Source organism: Ambystoma mexicanum, chromosome 1q (assembly GCF_040938575.1).
Source record: "Ambystoma mexicanum isolate Mex_15411 chromosome 1q, UKY_AmexF1_1, whole genome shotgun sequence".
In the NCBI taxonomy this organism is placed as follows: Eukaryota; Metazoa; Chordata; class Amphibia; order Caudata; family Ambystomatidae; genus Ambystoma; species Ambystoma mexicanum.
In genome coordinates, this window is record NC_090922.1 from 597,505,026 (window position 1) to 597,527,368 (window position 22,343).

The following is a 22,343-nucleotide window of genomic DNA, read 5'->3' on the forward strand; positions in this document are numbered from 1 at the left end:
TGCGTGCCACTGTCCCGTCGTTTGGATGTGTGCTGTTCTGCATCTGCAGCATTTGCTGTGCCATGTATGCGTGTTATGTGTTACCCTGCATCTGTGGCATCTGTGGGGCCTGAGAATACTGCTGGATAGTCGCTTGCATTTTTGGTGCCTGTGTCATGGGCTGGTGTGTCTGTGGGTATGTTTTCAGTATTTGTCCTTGGTGTTGTTTTTGGTCCTGGGCATAGAATTGGTTCTGTTCCCCTTGATATGCTGACTGGTATTGCATTCACCAGTTTGCTGTGCCCCTGGACTGCTTCTGCATACCCTTTTGATGTTCTCTCTCTGTCCACACACCCAACACTGGGGTGGATCCCTTCATTAACTCTGAAACCCCCCAGCCACCCCTTCTGGGCCCCCCTACATTTGTTTCCCATATTCTCAAAACCCCCCAGAAAACCCCATGGGTTCTGCTGCATCGGATGACTGTACCCGCATCCCCTGGTGGCCCCATCTTCCTTGGACCCATGCTGTGCATCCCCCTGGCCCATGAACCCACCTCCCGCGGGTGGTGGTGTGTACTGCATCTGTGTGCCCCTTGCCCTCCCGTGCTTGTAAATACTGCCCTTTCCATGGTGTATTTAGATAGCTTCTTCTGTACTAAATTTGCCTCCTCCTGCTTCCTTTCCTCACACTTTTTGCTCCCATTATCTTGCATTAACGTGCAGTAATGTACTATCGCGAGTTGTATTTCTGACCAAGGCTTTGCTTCCATCCTCACCAGCTTCTTCAGTGGCCTTTGCACCTGTTCTGGCAACCCTTGGCATAGTATATGATAGAATAATGCCACTGTAATAGTCCCACGGTTCTCGCATTTCAAGGAGCCAAAGCTCTTGAATCATCTGAATGTAGTGTAAGGGGTCTTCTCCTTCCCCCATTTTGCGTGCCACAATTACACTGATGTTTGATGTGTCTGGGTACTGTGCCTGTAGAGCTTGCCATATGGGCGTTCGGCAGTTAGGAAATGGTGCGCCATTGTGCGCTGTGTCCTGAGTGGTTACTCCCGGGTACACCACCCTTTTCCATACATCATCAGCAGCTTGCCCGAACATTGCTCCGAATAACCCCTTTACGTCTCCCACTACTTATTTCTGTCCCACTCTCATCTTTTCCATGTCATATATCCATTTCCCTGCACCTGCATTTAATGAGGGTAACCTACATCTCAATCTTTCCTTCTCTATATGCTTCAATGGAATGTATTGAGGCCGCCCCTCCCTTTTCCAGTAGGGGCAACTGTGTAAACCTGATCTTTCCATTCGCCCCTTGTGTCAGCCTGATCTGCCTATGTGGTCTGTCATTGTTTTTAATGTCATAACATGCCTTTGCCGGCTCTTCATTCTTTTGTCCAGGAAGATCCCTAAGCCTCTGCACGTATGGGATTAGGTCATCCATACTGCGTGATGCGTCCCTGGACTGTCATGATCTATCGTCCTTGTGTCCCCTAGATTTCTCGGAGTCCTTTTCTACTTCCCATGTCACGCTTCTATCTGCGCTTCTTCCCGTCGATTGATGCCGTGGTCGCCCTCTTCCATTGCCTCACTTTCCTTTGCGTCCCCGTCTGGGTCAATTTCCGCCATGTCACTGTCGAAATTGTCAGTGAAGTTTAGCCTCTTTGAGGTCGTGTCCTCACTTAGCCTCCCTTAAAAGTCAATCAAGTTCCTGCTACCCCTTCTCCTGGAGGACCCCACGCATGTCCTGTCCAACGGTGTGGCAGTCCTGCCCTGTGTTTTACCGCTGTCTGGCTCCGTTCACCTTCCTCCTCCCACTTTGTCATCTATTGTGCCCATTCCCCACTTTGTCCTTATGTCTCTCACTGTGCGCTGCTCCTCCTCATTGTGTTTGCACTCTCTTACAAGTCACTCTATTTCCCACTTTCTTTGTTCCCTTCTTACTAAAACTTGCCTCTCTTTCTCATCTTCCTCCCTTTGACTCTCTGACTCTTCGAGCTCCCTCCTCCTCCTTATCTCTCACTGCTCCTGCTCCTTCTCTTCTTCCGTTTGCTTATCTCTTCGCACTCTCTCACGTCCCTCCTCTTCTTCCCCCTCCTTTCTTTGTACTTCTTCCAATATCTCCGCCCAGTCTCGCGCTTCACTGCTCCCCTTATGACCCTCTATTTCTTTACTCATCCCTGTTGATTCTCTGTTGTCTTCCCATCCAATTTCAGAAGTATCTGCCCTCCTACCCATTTGTTCGATGTTATAGCCTCTAGCCCCTGCTTAGTGCTTGTCTGGGTCTCGCCACATGCTCCTCTCCCACTATCTGTCTGTCTGACAGCTTTCTGCCCTTCTTCCTTGGTGTATGGTGGAGGTTCAAATGTTATATTTGTGTACCCCTTCGCTGCATTTAGCTCCCATACAGGGTATAGCCCCTGGGCTTCTGCTGCAGTCCCTTCCTTCATTCTCATGCTAAGGGGGAGGTGGGGGAGCGGGGGCCGAGGACACTGTGCCCGGTGTCTTTTGCTGGCTCAGCATCCATTGACGCCTTGCCATCGTCCCCCTGGAACATTTTACAGAGCTCAAATATTGCCATACGATTGGCCAACATCTTCCCCTTATAAGGGTCTTGCATGTTTGTCTGTAATGGTTGCTGCACATTTTTGGACATCCGCAGTGTGGCCATGGCTTAGTCAACTGTCCCTCAGTGCTTTTCGTCCATTCCGCGCTATATTTACAAATCTTGTCCTTACATCATGGAAGGGCCTTACATAGGTGCTGTAGGGGCGTATCCCCTGCACTTACCTTGATACATTGCTTGTAAACTTACTTGACCTCAAGTCAAAGCTTTCAACACTTCGTTATTACACAAACACAATGTATACTTTCAACTCAGATTTATTTTATTTCACAAATACCAGTTCTCAACGACTCATTTTGAGCCTCTCTGGCTCCCAAACAAGCTGTCAGGTGTGCTCCGCGCAGCGCCCTTCTACAACTCTCTTCCTCATCAGGCACACCCACCAATCTCATGCATGTGCCTTCTGCGCACTGCCACCGAACAGCCTCCTCTGTCAGTTTTAAGTTCTGAACACCAACTGTAACTCCTTGTGCTCTCCAAGTCCTATGTACAGACTTGATGGGTGATGTCACCACTTGACTAAACAAGGGAGTGCTAGATATCACTTACAACACTCACAAGGCTAATGTCCCGTTACACACGCATTTTCCCAATCCCAACATAAACCCACAGTTGTCTTCCTGCCTCCTAAAAGGGATACCAATACTTCTCGTGCTCAATCTGTACCTACAGTGTCACCCTGTAGATAAAATGCCTCTGCGAGACTTAACCAGAAGAACACCTTCCGAAATCAATGCTAGCCCCCTTTGCTAAGCCTTTACACAGGGATACGATCATCCATGACCTGAGATAAAACTCCCAATTCACAGGGATTCCAATGTTCACATAACTCTGCCATCCGTGCCCTTAAGTCAATAGTCTAGGTTATTCACCAGAACATTTTACCTGAAGACTGAATGTTCCCTAACCACAGAAATTACATCTAGCGACGTTCCTTTCCCTACTATGCTTCACAATACTCGGCACTACTTAACAACACTCAACAATACTTCAAAGGTACTCAACAATACTCGTTACCACCCTGCACCCACTGTTACTTTCCCACTCCCTTTAGTTGCCATGTGGCTGAGTCAATACTTACACTCCATGATTCACTGATGCTGTTCAACTATCGGCTCCCCCAAAGCTGCCACGTCACCCTTCTGGTCGGCTGGACTCCTCACGGATTGCAGGCAGGATATTTCCCAGCTGGCTCCTGATGGCCTTTGCATGAGGGGTGCACTTCCCCGTCAGCTCGCTTATCGCGAGGTGCCCCACAGCCCTCCATGCACTGTGGCAGAAGAGGCAGCTTATGCCGAACGGGCGTAGTTAACCATACCTCTCCTACCAACTTGTTGGTTTAGGTATGCCAGAGGTCTGGGGGTTTACTACGAGCGTATCCATTCAGTATTCAGGGTCCAACAACCCTCCCCCAGCAACAAGCGGTGGACTCAGCCATGGGAAAGTTAGAACTGTTGTTTATTACACAAACCGACAACGATCAGATAGGACATTCGTAAATTCCCAGAATCACTGCTCGCAAGCCCGTGTCAGGCCGTTTTGTTGTCCCCTTGTGTCACAACTTGGGCCCTTCCCCGAAAAACCTATCAGTCCTTTTGGTTGGGTGATCAGAGTGGTATCCCTTATGGATAACCCCTAAAAATCTTAGTTGATTGGTCCTTGCATGTCAGGTGGCTGGCCTGCCCCTTCCCCCAAGAAACTATCTATTAAATTGTTGCAGGGTTGCAGGATTACCATTGGCCCCTCCCCCCTGCCATCGACCCCTGGATTTCTGCCCTCTGATTGATTGGCTAGAACTGGTCTCTTAAGGCCTGGGACCGAGCTCTGTTCTCAGCGTTCTGTGCACCTCTTCAAGGTAATGAGAATGACTATGGGTTCCCAATGTAATTGGTATCAATACCACTTTTGCCTGTGAGAGTGCCCTCAACTTTGCAACGTTGTTAACAAGTCCATGTTTCACTTCATGTCTGTGTTGCTGGGAATCATTTGTCTTCCCACAGCGGGTGAACAACCATTGTCTAGTATCACTGGCTGTATCACGTGGTTGAGGCCCAGGAAATTGAGCTCTTCTGGTCTGCAATTTAGGAGTATTTATTCAGTTTTTCTGCAGATGGCCCTTTGTCATTTTAGGTTTGGAATGTGTTACTTGTCTCTGACCTTGGCTGCAAGCCATGGCCTGCTGTTCTGTGCAGCCTGGTTCTGCTTTTCCCTCGTCTTTCCTCCTGTGGCTTGTGGCCTCATGTAATCCTCATTATACGTATACTATGATTTCTACGTATCTATACTGTGCTATGTTTCCCATAGGTTAGTTGTATTTGGTCCTTCCAGGTTCCTTATGTGATCCTGTAGTTCCATAGGGTTAGTTGCAATAAGCATCTGCAAGCTTGCTTTGCATCTCTGTGTTGCCTTGCGTTCAGCGTTTCTGCAATTCGCTAATGAGAAAATAATAAAAGCTTTTGACAGTATGTATATGTATCTGACCTCTAGCTACAGAACTGTGCAAGCATGTTCTTCGGTATGCAGTCTTTCCATGGAAAAAAGTTACATCGAAACTTTTTCCATCAAATTTTTTGCGATGAAAAAAAGTCCATCAAATGCATATTTTTGTAGGGTAAAGGGTTAATTTAGTTTGGGGTGGATTTTTAAGGGTTCAAAACAGGGGTTTGGGGAGGATCCCCCATAAAAAATAAATACATTTAAAAAATGCATTTGATGGACTTTTTTTCGTTGCAAAAAATTTGATGGAAAAATGTTTTGGATGCAAATTTTTCGATGCAAAGACATGTAACCATGTTCTTCACGTGTATATTTGTGTAACTTTGTGCATGGCTGCGAGTGTACTTCGTGACTGAGGTTGCTATGTCGTGGTGTCACTGTTGACATCGGCACAGTGGTTTCTCAGCATTAGTCAACGTCATCCATCGAGGCATTTGGGTCCATGACTAATGTTGAAGCACCTGTATCCATAAAGACTTTGATTGGATAAGGTTTGAACGGCTGTCCACGAGAACATCTTTCCGCATAGGTGGATGCTGCTGGCCCTCCAGGGGGCTGTCCAACTAGTGAGTGGCTTTGTGCGTTTTTGACTCTTCGGGCTGTCATGTTCATGGGGGTGAGGAGGGACCTTCCAGGGACCCGCTCTTCAAAGGGTGCTGAAGGATCAATACCAAAATGAAACAAAGTATCATTTGTTTTAGATGCTATGAAATATAACTATCCCTTATTTCTCAATCACATGCGAGGGTCACCATGGAGAAGATAGATCATTACTGCATCTCACTTCAACTCTCTATGACAATACCATTGTGTTCATGAAAACCCATCAAAAATAGACAGGAAACAACATACAAACATCAAAGACATATAGAAAGTCCTCTCTGCTTGAAAATGGAAACGTGCATCCAAAATGCTTCAATTCACAATTATAGCTGGACACATATAGCATTCAAGAGGATCAGGAGGTGCAGTCTACCAGCAGAGACAGCGTAATACTAATCGTCGTCTTCGACAATGAGCTCGACAAGAGGTATTCCAGAGCATATCCTCTTCACTAGCTTCCACATGGGTGACGCCCCATGCAGTCAATGTTTTCATCAAGCCTGCAAAATCAAGTTTCCTCTCAATGGGAGTAAGGTAATTGTGTCATAAAGCCCACCGGATTACTCAACAAGCTTATTTCAATAAGAGCAAGCCTGAGGTGTACTGGAAGGGGGATGCTGAAAAAAAATTATTGCTCATCGAAAAGACGCCTCCAGATGGTACGGCTTCAAAAGTATCCAAAAGGAGTAATGCTCTGTTCTTATGGACTCCGATGAAACGCTCAACATAGTTGGACCCATATCTACGCACGCCTGCCTTATTTTTGAGGTGCAAGGCTTGCGTCCTCAGCAAAGCTGTGCAGAGATGCTACATTAGATTACAGCAGCACAGGCACTTGGCAGCTGCAGTTTATACTGTGAATGGGTAGTGGCTGTGCTTCTCAGCAGTGCTGCTACATTGTATTGCAGCAGCACAGGTATTTAGCAGCTGCAGTTTATACTGTGAGTGGGTAGTGGCTGTGCTTCTCAGCAGAGCTGCTACATTGTGTTGCAGCAGCACAGGCACTTGGCAGCTGCAGTTTATACTGTGAGTGGGTAGTGGCTGTGCTTCTCAGCAGAGCTGCTACATTGTGTTGCAGCAGAACAGGTATTTAGCAGCTGCAGTTGATACTGTGAGTGGGTAGTGGCTGTGCTTCTCAGCAGAGCTGCTACATTGTGTTGCAGCAGCACAGGCACTTGGCAGCTGCAGTTTATACTGTGAATGGGTAGTGGCTGTGCTTCTCAGCAGTGCTGCTACATTGTATTGCAGCAGCACAGGTATTTAGCAGCTGCAGTTGATACTGTGAGTGGTTAGTGGCTGTGCTTCTCAGCAGAGCTGCTACATTGTGTTGCAGCAGCACAGGCACTTGGCAGCTGCAGTTTATACTGTGAATGGGTAGTGGCTGTGCTTCTCAGCAGTGCTGCTACATTGTATTGCAGCAGCACAGGTATTTAGCAGCTGCAGTTGATACTGTGAGTGGGTAGTGGCTGTGCTTCTCAGCAGAGCTGCTACATTGTGTTGTAGCAGCACAGGCACTTGGCAGCTGCAGTTTATACTGTGAGTGGGTAGTGGCTGTGCTTCTCAGCAGAGCTGCTACATTGTATTGCAGCAGCACAGGTATTTAGCAGCTGCAGTTGATACTGTGAGAGGGTAGTGGCTGTGCTTCTCAGCAGAGCTGCTACATTGTGTTGCAGCAGCACAGGCACTTGGCAGCTGCAGTTTATACTGTGAATGGGTAGTGGCTGTGATTCTCAGCAGAGCTGCTACATTGTGTTGCAGCAGCACAGGCACTTGGCAGCTGCAGTTTATACTGTGAATGGGTAGTGGCTGTGATTCTCAGCAGAGCTGCTACATTGTGTTGCAGCAGCACAGGCACTTGGCAGCTGCAGTTTATACTGTGAATGGGTAGTGGCTGTGCTTCTTATCAGGGCTGATACACTTTTAAGGGATACACATGTACCTCTTTAATTCCTCTGAAACAGAGAAGACCAAAGAAAGGGAACCCAAAGACGAGATTAATCAAACATGCACATATATAACTAAGGTTTATAGATACCTATTGCACTCTAAATTATAACGCTGCATTTAGGGCCGTCAATTTACTTAAATACCAGGGGTACAAGAAGTGACATCACACGTCAAATGACATCACGGGAAGTGACATCACATGACCCTTGATATCACCCACAATGTCACAGGAAGCGATGTCACATGACGTTTGACCCTGATAACATCACAGGAAGTGACATCACTGATGTAGCAAAGAACAATAAACAACCAAAGCAGAAATTAAGCTATTTTGGTTGCCCATGTTACATGAACTGTTACTTTGATATGTTATGGGTGCAGTCATAGTATGCCAGGGGCAGAACCATTATAGCCCAACCACACAACGTTCATGTGTCTTGCTGCCTTTTAATAAATGTAGTGCCACATTACACCATGTACAACCTCAGATGCCAGTTATTGTCACCATGATGGGTGCCAGTAAAAGACTTGCTTCGCATATATGAGCTAACATATATGCGAAGCACAGTCCCCTATTGCCAGGTACTTCCAAATTATGCCTGTTCTGGCTTCACTTGCAGTGTATTATCTTCATAGGCAAAGAACTGCTTCGTATGATACCATGCTTACCCTCATTCAACCAAGCACTGACATCAGATGTAGATTAAACGGTCATCTGCAACATCTGGCCATCACATGTAAGGGAGAGCCTCTCATTTCCAGATGTGGTCACCTGATGCCATGTAAAGCCCCACATGTCAGCCTCACATACCCATGCACTGCCATTAAGAGCCAAGTGCAACCTCACACTCCCATGTTTTGATATGCTACGCTGCTAAGCAAAGACGCATAGGCCTCATCTAGGCCGTCTCATCATATGTCAAGTACAGACTCAAATGCACAAGCACAAGTGCTGCCATCCTGTGCCAGATCAAGCCTCAAATGCACAGGCACAAGTACTGCCATCCTGTGCCAGATCAAGCCTCAAATGCACAAGCACAAGTACTGCCATCCTGTGCCAGATCAAGCCTCAAATGCACAAGCACATGTACTGCCATCCTGTGCCAGATCATCCTGTGCCAGATCAAGCCTCAAATGCACAAGCACAAGTACTGCCATCATGTGCCAGATCAAGCCTCAAATGCACAAGCACAAGTACTGCCATCCTGTGCCAAATCAAGCCTCAAATGCACAAGCACAAGTACTGCCATCCTGTGCCAGATCAAGCCTCAAATGCAAGGCCGAGTGACCATATGTAAAATACATCCTCACATATCCAGGGGATACAATCATAGACCAAGTGCAGCCTCAAATCCCCAAGTACTAGCAACGTATGTTATATTATGATACTTTTATATTGCACCAACATACCACAGTAATAGTCCAGTGGTATCTACCTTTGTCCATAAGACTGAGTGTTCTGCCACCACCTGCGATATTGAGATGTTAGTTTGCTGACATCAAATAATGCTTTATACACCAGCCGTGTAACACAGCCTCACATGTTCATATGCTGCCATCCTATGCCAAAGCCGCCTTATATGTCGAAGTACTACCTTCTTATGCTTTGTTCGATGTCCTATGTGCAGTGATCATTTGACATTGCTATGAGCACATAGTGCTTTGGGAATCCTGGGTGGGCCAGCGTGTTTGGCTCTGGGTTTCAGGAGGACCATAGTCTGAGATGGACTACCGTTGAAGAAAAGATTGCATCATGGTATGAATTTGGCACCTCAGCTCCTTAGTACAGCATGCAGGCTAGCCTAGCACACACACAGAGCATACGAGGCTATCCATTATGGCTACAGGCCACCCTGATAATGCCACAGTTGCAATTTACTTTGCTGGGATGTGGTTTGTGGTTAGCTATGTTACTTGCTAGTGTATGGTGCATGCATGATGGCCCCATGTAAGGGTGTGTGACTCTACTGATTGGAATGTTTGTGAAGTTTCAGGGCAGAGTCTGAACGGAAGTACCCACCAACTGACTACAAACTATGGACCCTTGGTTTGTGTCCCCTCAGAACATAACATGAAATAGCCTGAAGTCACCCAACAAGGCACAAAAAGGAATAACAAGGCATACATGGAACAAGTCCTCAAAGATCAAAAAGACACAGCAAGGCTGAAGAAAGCAGCACAAGGCACAGCAGGACATCAAAATCCAATGAGTGCATTTTTGGGGCATCAAAAAGCACCACAAGGACAAACCAGGATACCAAAAAGTAAGAAATAGTAGCAAAACACACAACATTGTGTACCTCGGAATGAGATGATATAAAATAGCATTACATGGTGCAACACAGCACAATCCAGTCGAACCCAGGGTAACCGGGCCCAACTGGACACCACATGGAGTAATGTACATTTGCACCAGTGTCATTTCATAGTATGAACATACCTAACATAACATTGTGGTATACTGTGATTACTGTGAGGTTTGTCTGGATTGGATTATGGATGGCTAGGCCTAGATCCATCCAGTAGTGCACATTCGTGGAACAGAAAAGTAACCCTGACAATGCCCGCACCCCAGCAATGGGGCTAAGAGTGGCTGATTTTGGTGAGGTGACTGGCTCTGTGAAGGGGCGTGAGCAAGTCACACTCATGAATGTTTGGCCACAGGTGTGTGCATTTTAGGGGGTAAGCAGAAAAATGGAGCCCTGCAAAGGTCGAGCGAGTGCTATCATAGGTTAAGAGTTGCCTTCACTCTAATGGATCTTGGAAGAAGCCCTCCCAGGGGTACTGTGTCCATGGGAGTAGGTGGCAGGTAGTTGTAAGAGAAATCGTTATACGAGTGCTGGGTGGGGGCAAATCAATCCAGATGAAGTGGGAGGAATGGGGGAGGGTTTGTGCAAAGGTGGGTGGTAAGGACTAGGAAGGTATGCTTGAGTACAGTGGGGTGCAAGTAGGTGGGAGGCTGGGGGAGAAATTCAGTGGGGGTGGGTACTAGAGAAAGTTCCTGTTGGGAGAGAAATGTTATGAAAGTGATTGAGTGAGTAAAGAATGGGAAGATGAGTCCAAATAACTGGACAAACTCAAGAAGATGGCAAGTTACTGTTTTATTCACAATTATTTAAATCAGGGAGGCTACAATGAACAACAACTGACGTAGGCTCAGACTCTCAGTGATTTCCACAAAAAATAACAATTTTGACACTTCGTTATGCGTCAGAGTGACATCATACTACGTGGCATCATACTACGTGGCAATAGTGAAACACCTATGAAGGGTCAGGATTGGTTAAGGGAAACATCTAGATATACAATCATATAGGAGCTAGGATATTTATTGGCTGTCCTTTATCAGGTGGACAACTTATGCCTACCTCTTCATCCGTGTCATTTTAAAAGACAAATCATATAGACAGTGTTTCAATGGTCTTTCAACCTATAAGGTCCTTTGTTATACGGACTAATAAAATTGGTTGGCACGCTTGTGCCATGTCTGTAACATTCGGTTCAATTTCGCAGCATGTAAGCCAAGACCCAGGTGCAAGGAGATAAGACATTAAACTACCTCACCACTCAATTAGGCCATCATCTCTCATCACCCATGCCTTCTGCCATGAAATTGTCTTTGTAGTTGGCCTTGCAGAGTATTCTCATCCTGGCAATGGACAGGAGTGAGGGCACTTGCTATCGTGTCTGGAATTCCAGGTTCAACCTCTATTTCCATTCTTGACTCACGTGAAAAGAGACCACGATTTGGTTCATTCTGTAAGCTTTTAAAATGCTCTAAATGAATTAAAGCTTGGCATCATTTGTATTCTTTCTTGCACCTTAATGTGAGAGGATTCATCCTCCGCTCACTCGTTCTTCTTCAGAGTATATATCTGACCTCAACTTCAGGCCAGACAACCTCGCCACACAGCTCCACAAGCCTGTCATTCTACTCCAACACAGCTTTTCGTTCATTCTCAATGATTCCTTGGATTACTATTTTCTGATACCAATGTCCAGTTTTGTACAATGGTGGCTTCACCTGCATTCTATTTACTACTTATAGCAAGCCTATATGATGAATTGATCTATCTTGTATTTTAGCATCTGTAGATTCTTCATGCTTCTATTTTCTGCAGCACTTTGTTAACGTATCATTTTCTTTTCCATTTTTATAGTTCACTCAATTCTTTACTTTGTCATTTGTCCACTAAGATCCATACATCATCTTCATTTAGTATCTCAGGAAGTCATGCACACTTTCTTATAACATCATCAGTTCATCTTCTTAGCTCTTTCTTATATTCCTTCAGGGAGTTCCTCCTGTAGGCTGTCATCAACTCGAGGGTACATTCGATATGGTCGTCTTACTGGATATCTTCTTCCATATTCTCGCTGTATGTTTGGTACAGTAGCTGAAGTTAGACAGGTCACGGTTTCATGACTCCAGTAAAGAGGCGGGAGGGGGTAGGATCTCTTGCAGATGTATACGTCTACTCCTCTACATTCCCCCCCTCAGGTCGAGTCCTCTACCACCTCCTTGAGTGTTTCTGCTTTTTTGGATCTTTTCTTGAAGAAAGGTTTCTTTGGTATCCATATTTTCATCACCCAACCTCAGGGTGCCCGCACTTTTGATATATTCATCCACACTCCAGGTCATGTAATTGCATTCTCCTGTTGGGGTACAGAAGACGCAACGTCCCACGTAATTCTTATGATCCTTTGGATACGAGAATTTTGTTACTTCAGGTGCCACAATACTTGCATTTCAGTGGTCTCTGATGGCACTATCGGTCAGCACATTGTCTTCTGGTCCACCCTTTGTATCAATGATGATCTTTGTTCCTACTGCCTTCTTTGCCGTCTTCTAGTATTGTCCAATTATTATCCTTATGATACAGAATCCAAACATTATTATCACCAATATTGCTACAGGGAACTTGAATACATTTGCCATCCAGTAAGGAATCCATGAAAACAGGAGTGAGAACCAACTGTCACCTCTAATGGCCTCTGTCTCCTCCTCCATTTGTGTGAAGTTCTGTCAACATTGGTATAGCCTCCATCAAAGTCCTGTTCTCGTCATCGTGAGATGGTATGAATGTACAACATGATGGTCCGATCTTGGCTCAAACATCTCCTTCCATTGCTGTAATCATGTCAAGGACATACCTATTCTGGAGGGTCATCAACCTTATAGCCCTCAGCTCTTCTTTTATGGCGTTAAATCCTTTTATAGTGGCATTGATTGTTTGTGGCAGGTCCCATCTGGTGATCTGTAGCCATTTGGCACTCACTGCTGTTTAAATTGCAGGCATCAACATGGATGTCAGCATCATCGCAGTCTTGCTGAACAACTTGTGCTCATCAGGAATGTCTTCATACGCCTTTAGTGATTTTTGTGAGAAGTAATTCTCTCTCTTCCTCTGCCGGAGTTCAAGTGATCTTCTTTTTCTCAGGTGCTCATTCACTTTTGGAAATCCTTCAATTTTCAGATCTCTCTGAGAAATTATCAATGCGGAACCTATACTTATACCAAGGAACACACTCCACCCCAAGTTGTGGGCAGTTTCATATATGCTCTAAATCCCGAGGCCCAATATCGATCCATTAAGATAGCCATTACTCTCCTCATTCCTTGAACTTCAATTATGGTTTTGCACCCTTTATTCAAATTTTTTCCCTTGCTCCGAGGGCATAGTGTCGCATTGACTAATGGAACTGCAGTAACTGGGCCTGATTCGTCTTCCTCCCATGTCAGCAGTTTAGAGTACTTGGGCCATGACTGTAGACACTCATCATCCACCTTCTGCACCTCTTGCATTGCTTCCTTCCTCAGCAGATAAGCTGCACAGGACATAATTCCAACTTCCCATACTTTGGCCGTACTCGCCCGTCCATAAATTAGCAGCTGTGAACGCTCGCAGCATCCAGGCATTACAGCCCTTTCCGTCATGTCAGAGCAATTCATCCTCTTTATTTCTTCAACAATCACCTTATCTTGTCCTGCAGAAGGATACACAAGCATCTTATCTGTCCATTCAGGCTTCTTTTTCAATTTGTGTTGTCTTGATATAATCATCCTGATATGGAAATGTCTGTCTTGATATCCATCGCAGGGTTGCCTAATTCCATTGAAATTGTCCTCTTGTAGTATATGCTGCTAGATGACTGAAACACTTCGCATCTCGCGCCGACATCTCTTTTGAAATGAAGGTTCTTACTGTACTCATGGCTTAGGGGATGAGAGAGCAGACATAGCAGTTCTCATCAGTTGCTCTCTCCCCCAACTTTCTCATGTGATGGTACCACATGTTATTTTCCAGGTGAGCTGAATTATCAAGATAGGTATTTATCCCCTGGTTATCTTCCTCTGCATCCCTCATATGTCTCCTGACATGCCCAAAGAGGTCACAGAAATTACCATCATTTGTACTCATTCTAGGAAAAATCGCAGGTGTTGTTTTTTCAATTGGACCCTTAGGATAAAAAAGACTTTGAAATGTAAGATACAGAAAGAAAAAGAGAAAGCACACGCATATATATATATATATATATATATATATATATATATATATATATATATATATATATATATTAGGAATAGAGGTCTAGAAAAACATTTGGTGTGCTACACGAATACTCATAGAACTCACAATCTATCTATAACCACATTCTCTTCCTTCCGAATCATTTTAATACACATTCTCAGTTTACATTTGTACTTGCACAATCTGCTCAATTATCGCAATCAGAAGTCTTCTTATAACTAGACCATTTTTTGGGACATGGGGAAAAGTGTGAATATTTACATCTCTCCTAATGAGAGTAGGGTATGACTGAAGTAGAAACACAAACATTGCAACTATAATATGATGTGTATCGCTGTCGATGGTTATCATGTATTATCCTTGAAATAGGTATGCTCCAAAAAAACGAATCTCGGTATTGATCACTCTTCCAATGTCTAATAAGGAATTGGTGTTTAGGCATCATACTGATATAACTTTGACTTTTTTCTAAAGAATCTCTAAAATTACGTTTAAGCTTTGGGAATTCTCTGCAAGTCCATGCACAGCCTGCTACATTTTTAAGGTGTGTCCAATGAATTAAAAAAAAGAAATGTGTGCTAACAACATGCTGTTTTGGCATCCTTTTTCTTGGTCATCAATCAAGTCTGCACACGTGGCAATTCTTCTTCTTGTCTTGCTTCTTGGTCAACAGGTCCTGGAGGGAGGGTCTCGCCTTTGTAGATTTCTATGTCTCCTAAATGTAACCAAGCTCTTCTTACAGCCAACCTAACTCCAGTGGGGGAAACCTCTACACAGAAAGGACCATTAAATCTTAGTTCATGCCATCTACAAGTACATTTCTTCATAAGCACTTGGAATCCAACGTACAACTTTGGTGGTGGCAATAATTCATTCAGATCGATTACTGGGCCATCTTCCTCCGTGCTCCTTGACCCCTCCCTCAGATGCTTGACTTGATCTGCAATGAAAGAAACACTGGTAGTCATACATGCCAAACAATCATGCATTTCATCACCTAAAGCCTGTGCTACACTCTGGGCATCACTGCTGACTCTAGATGGTGGTGTAAGAACTGTCCTCATGCAGCGCCCTGTCACTAACTCATGGGGCGTAACACCAACTCATGGGGCGTAACATGATGGTCTCAACCTGTCTGGTTCAAAGGGCATATAAGGCTAGAGTTAGGCAGTATAGCCATCCCTTTTCAAAGTTAATCTGATATTGGCTATCCTTTCCTTTAGGAGGCTATAGAGTCTCTCACATACCCCGTTTGCTTGTGGATGATAAGTGGAAGAAAACTTACATTTTCTACTCAATAGAAGTCCTATTTGTTCAAATAGCTTATTGATAAAAAGTGGCCCATTATCGGACCTTAATACTTCACACACACCCCATCTCGGAAATACTTTGCGCACTATAAACTTTGCTGCTCAAGTGGCATCAGGGTGTGTACAAGGACCGGCTTTGTTCCACCTAGAAAAGGAATACACCACCACTAATAGATACCTGTAGCCATTACATATTTGCAGCATATCGACGTAATCGATATGTAAATGTTGAAATGGACCATTTGGTGGAGGTATTACTCTTCTAATAGTTCTTAGTGTATGCCCAGCTGTAAACTTCTGACACACGATGCAATTCACAATGAACTGTGCAATGTGTTCGAATAGATTGGGAACAAACCAGTCTTCTGCAATGGTGGCAGCAAGACTTTCTCGCTTATATGCGCAAGGTAATGCAGCTGCTCAAGTGCGATGTTCAGTAATGCTGCTGGCATCACTGGCTTTCCAGTACTTTCCGGTCTCCATAATGCGCCTGTGGGGCAAAAAGAACAACCCCTTTGTTTCCATAGCTCCTGTTCTTCTTCAGGGGCTCTACCCTGAATCTCTATTAGTGGTGTAATTGACAGCATAGTAAATCCTTCTCATACTAGCATGCATCTATTCAATACTTCTTTGACATTCTCAGTATCGAAACATGAAATTTCTGAAGAATACGCAACCCTTTTGGCTTCCAGATCTGCGGCTTCATTTCCGCACGAGATAAAGGGCCTCATCACGGGTCTGGTGGTAACCCTTAAATGTGGCGGTAGTACTATTACCGCCACATTTAAGGGTCCACCAGATCATGGCTTTGACGGATTTCCCCCCAGCTCTGAGCTGGCGGGAAATCCGCATCAAATTTTCTGATTTTCGGCGCGTTTACCGCCGGCAGTAATAGTGCGAAATTTCCCCATTGGGCCCAATGGGGAATGAGGTATTCCCAAATGGGCCCAATGGGGAATGGGCAATAACCGTTCCGCCAAACCCATGATCTGGCGCTAATAGAGGCAGGGGGGTTTGGCGGTAGGGCTATTAGCACTGGCGCTAATAGCATCAGAGTTACCCCCAACTCGTGATGAGGCCCAAAGTCTGTTAGTTTAGTATGCTCTGCATATTATACGACTGCTATGGCTACTGGGAGTTGTAGTGCCTTAATAAGCCTGTCCAATAAAGATGAATGTTGCACTGGAGTGCTGGCTGCAAAGAGATAACCCTTCCTTTTCCAGCGTGACAGCCCTGCATGTACGGTTGACATCACATAGGCGGAGTCACTGTACACTGTCACTTCCTGACCTTTGTGTTTTTCGAGCACAAAAATAAGCACTACCAATTCTGCTGCTTGTGCTGAAAAATGGGACAGTAGTCTTGCACTCGCCAGTACCTCAAATTCACCATTTAATCTGTGTCTTACAACTGCAGATCCTGAATGCCTCTCCCCGCTAGTTTGGTCAATTTTTAAAGAACCATCAATGAAGAGAATCTCCCCTTCCGCTAGAGCATTTTCTTTTACTCGGGGTATCTCATCATAGAATTCAACATAATTTGAACAGTCATGCACATGATCACCATCTTTTACAGGTTTAGCTACAAATGTGGGTGGGTTCACTATTTTACACCTCACTATTTTGATCACTTGATTAGAGATCCTCATCTGGTGTGCAGATGCTCTTTGTGATGTCAATGTACCTTTGGGTTTCTCTAAAATAGCAAATAGGTTGTGCTCCACGTATAGAGTCATGGAACAGCCTGCCCGTGGTAATACTTGTGGACTTCTCAATAGCAAATGCGGCAGCAGCAAAAGATTGTTTGCATGGAACATTTCCTCTCATAACTTGGTCAAAAATCTGACTGTAAGGCGCCAAATGTCTATACCCTAACATTATCTGCGTGAGTACCTCTGTCATTACTGACCCATTGGTGTGTGAAAACAAATACAACTCTTCACTATAATTGGGATTCCCCAAGACTAGAGCTGCACAGATGGCTCTTTTTAATTCTTCAAACCCTTCCTCCATTTCTTCATTTCATTCTATCTTTTCCTTGCCAACTCGTGCTTTGTTAAGTGCTTGCAAAAGCAGTTTTGTGTATGTGCTATAATTCAACACCCAGGCCCTGCAATAATTGCATAAGCCCAGAAATTGCTGCATTTGTCTCACTGCATGTGGCTTTGGTGTTTCATGATAGCCTCAGCGCTTTCAGGTGTCCCTTTCTTTCCTTCAGATTATATGAACTGACCTATGTACAACACCTCTTCCTGGCAAAACTGTGATTTCTCCTTGTCTACCTTGTATCCCTTGTCTGCCAATGTAGTTATCAACTGAACAGAGTCTTTCCTACCTTAATCCTCTGTTTCACTGCAGATTAATATGTCATTTTCGTACTACATTACCACACTCTTGAGTTCAAAGTTGCCTAAATCTATCTGTAGGACTCTGTTAAAAATTGGCAGGGACTTACAGTACCTTTGAGGTAATCGAGTATGTTTTAGTATCTTTTGTCTGAACATAAAGGAAGTAAGGTCTTGTGAGTCTGTTTGCAACAGGATTGAGTAAAACGATTTCTTTATATCGATCACCGTGAAATACTTAGCGTCAACTGGGATGCTACACAATATTGTTGCAGAATTCGGAACTAATGGTAACTCTGCTTCTACAATCTGATTAAGAGTGCACACGTCCTGGATAAATCTTCACAACCCCCTTTTTGATTGTTTGATCGGATACACCGCAGTATTGCACAGGGATTCTGATGGCACTAGGATTCCCTGATTCATCAATGCTAAAATAGTTTTAAATATGCCTTCATCAACTTCTCCAGACATAGGATACTGTTTCACTCGGGGTAAAATTTCTCCTGGCTTGAGTTTTATTTTAACATCTCTTATTCCCTTCAATAGGCCTACAACATATGGGCCCATAGTCCAAAGGACACTTGGCACTTTTTCAAGTTCTTACTGAAAGAACGCTGGTCATTGCCACATTAGTGCCATTCGCTGTGGAACATCCCTTTTCTCAATTCTTATCCAATATGTAATGCTTATAAAAAAACTACCTCATCATCTATACGTTCATCTCTGAACATATCTTCATCTGTATGTCAGTCAATCTGTATTCCTCCTCAAGAGCTATCACTGTGCTCCATGATCGTCATCCCCTTGTACTATAGCCGCTTCCAATTCTATAGGAATAGTCTGCCCTTCTTCCTCATCCATAGGTCCTTGTGGTCTGAATAAAAATTCATCAGGTATCCTCACAATCTTCTCTACTAATCCATGTAGCCATGTTAATAAAATGCTCACCCCATACATGAATACTTGCGAATCTACTGGGACTCTTCGTAGAGCTACTTGCTCTGTAAATGCCTGTATAAACTCTCTCACATTTTAATAGTGTATTCCTGGAGTGGAGCACACTATTCCTTGATCAGTGAATGAAATTGTCATGTTAATATTCGTCATTAAATCTCCACCCAGAATCTTAACTGATGTTTGTCGCAAATATAACAAAAGGACAGACATTTCACATTCCCCTATAGTAACAGGTAATTTGTCAGTAAAAGGAACTACATTTGTAGCTCCAGAGAACCCTTGAGCATTCATGGCAATACCTGACATTGGATATTTTACCTCCCGTATACAAGAGCGAGTCGCCCCAGTGTCCACAAGAAAAGAAAAGAATTTGCCTCCTATCGTCACATTGACCCCTGGTTCCTCTTGGGGGTTCAGTGTTACTGAAAGTACTGAACACATCAAGTCACCCTCTGAGCTGTCCTATTGAGGGTCCAATTTCATCCCTGTCCATGTAAAAGGATTCCCTCCCACCACAGTGACACCCCCTAATCTACGTGTCTGTAATTGCGCTGTGTTCGCATTCCGTTGTGTTTGCATAGGTTCTTGCTGCAATTGCCCTTGCATTGGGTACATCTGCACTGACCACTGCTGCTGCTGTGTCTGCTGTACTGCCTGTGACTAATAGGATGTGTGATCCTGGGCAAAGCCCTCTCGTTTTTGTGTACTGTATGGCAGTGGATAAGCTGTCCCCCCTCTTGAAGGTTGTCCATTTTGTTGTGTATTTCCTTAGCCTCAAAATACACATGCAATATGCCCTTTCAACCCACAATTCCAACACACTGGGGGTGGTCCTCTGGCAAACCCACCGTTATATCCTCCCTGCTCCCTGAGTATTCTGACTCCCACACGGGGCATTTTGAAATCCACCTTGGGTGTTCTGAAATCCACCTCTTCCTCTAAAACTTCCACCTCTACCTCATGGCCAAAACACATACCCACTTTGATCCATTGGGTGTACATTATTCATGTCTGATGCACCCATTATTTCTTGCATTCCTACTCCTTCTCCACTTGTCAAGACTGCCCCTTCTAAAGCAAATTTTATCAATTTCTTCTAAACTAACTTAGCTTCCTCGATCTTCCTATTCTCATCTTTCTTTCTGTACTTCTCTTGCAATAACCGACAATGATGCACAATAATTAATTGTATCTCAGCCCACGGCTTCGCTTCAATCCCTACTTTTTTTTTTCATTTGCCTCTGTACCTGTTCTGGCAAACCCTAACACAAAATATGATAGAATAGCGCCACAGTTTTTTCCAACGGTTCACGTGTTTCAAGCTGCCATCTCTCTTGAATATCCTGAATATAAGCAATAGGGTGCTCATCTTCTTTCATTTTATGTGTCATAATTGCGCCCATATCAGACATATCAGGATACTGTACCCTGAGAACCCTCCAAAAATCTGCCCTACAATTATTAAATGGTGTTCCATCATGCGCTGTGTTGTGTGCTGTCACACTTGCATATCCTGCTCATCTCCAAATGTCATCAGCTGTCGCCCCAAGACTAGCTGCCAGTAGACATTTGTATGTCTCCAATAGCCAGCGTATTTTCCCCTGTCATTTTTTCTAATTCGTATATCCATTTCCCTGTCCCCAAAGTCAAAGTAGGTAACATACATTTTAAGTTATCCTTATCCATCTGGGGCCATGGAATATATTGCGGTCTTGCTCCCCCTTCTCTAGCAAGGGGAACTGTGAGAATCCCATCCCATAATCGGATCCCATTATTTGTTTATCCAATGCAGGGCTAATCGTCCCTATTCATCTTTGTGCTGGTAATGACCTTAACCTACTCACATAACATATTCTCCTCTCTCACTACATGATCATCTTTGGGGAAGTTTGGATATGGTATAGGATCTGGCGTCCTCTCCTTAGGGTCTTCCATATCTGACAATCTTACCCCTTTATCCAAAAGTTGACTTCCCAGGGGGACACATGTACCCTTCCATCTCACAACCTGACTCTCTTTGCTTGTCTGACATTGCTAGACCCCGACTGGTGTGATTATCCTCCTCCTCTTCTCCATCTAAATGTAGTCTACTTAACGACAATGCTCTATGTTCATCACTGAACATGTTTTCCTTCTGATCCAGTGGTTTAGGTACTGGGGATTGTTTGCCACTCCCTGGAGTCCCACACGTGCTGTTCTGCCTCATCCGCTGATATATTTTGTCAATTCCCTCTCCAATACTTTCAGTATCATATCTTTCCTCTTCCTGTTCCACTTTAAGTATTTCTTGACTCTTTCCTCTCATTGGGAAAACTTCACTTATCGTGTCCCATTGTCCCTGTATTTCATCACTCGGTCTTACTCGTTCCTTAAGAACGGGACTGGCATCAAGACTTTGCTGCCTTCTATTCTGTTCTATTCTGTTCCTTTTTCCACCTCCCTTCGCTCTCTCTCGCGTCTCTTCTGCCCTCTTCTTCTTGCTTGTGTACTTCCCTTCTTATTGCTAGCCTTCATTCCTCTTCTTCTCTTCTTTTCTGTAATCTTTTTTCCTTCACTCGAGGTGCATCTTCTTCTTCCTCTCTTTCTTTCTTTTCTATCCCTTTCTTCTCTTTGTTTCTCTCTACTGTTGTACTTCCTTTGCTCCTCTGACTGCTTTTCGTCTTTTGCTTGTTCTTCTCTATATAACTGTTCCTGTTGTTCCTTGCTTTTTCTTCCTTGCTCATCCTCCCTATCATTCTTTTCTTGCTTATCCTTGTCATTCTTTTTCCTAACCTCCTTGATACTGTTCCCATCTAACTTGAGTAATATCTGTCCTCCCATCCATTCGTTCTGTATAAGCGTAACCTCATCAGCCTTATCCTTTTCTCCTTTCCATCTCTTAATTTCTCTGTTTATATATGTTGATATATTCGATCTCTCGTCTCTTTCTTCTTTATCTCGTATGAATTTACAGACATCTTCCTTTTTTTTGCTCTCTTCTGGACTGTCATTGCTAAGTTAAGCAGGGGTTCTTATGTTGGGTTACTATATCCTGCTGCTGCTTTTTATTCCTTTAAAGGGTAAATTCCTGTCTCCTCTGTATCTACGCTCTTAGTTTCAGGCAGAGTAAGAGGAGCTGAGGGCTCAATGCACTCCCTTTTATGTAGATTAAGCATCCCCTGCTCTGGTGGTGGGTTCTCTTTCTCCTCTTAATTTATTTCCTGTGTACGCAGTGTGTATATATGTGGTCATGTGTTGTAATACTGCCTTTGACAATGATCCCCCTTGTGGCCATGACATGAACATTTGATCAGCTGAGCCCTTTACCCATTCTGCACTGTACTGTTTAAGCTTGGGCCCATGTCGTGGTAATGTTTTATAAATTTGCATAAGGGGAGTGTCCTCCATAATGACAAGTCACAATTAACTATCAATACTTAGCAGATCATTAATAAATCTCTACCTATCTCAAAGCTTATTGCTCAATGCTTTCAATCTCTAAACGATAAATATGAGCAAGCACCATCAATCCCCGCTCAATCCTCTCTTGTTTCAACA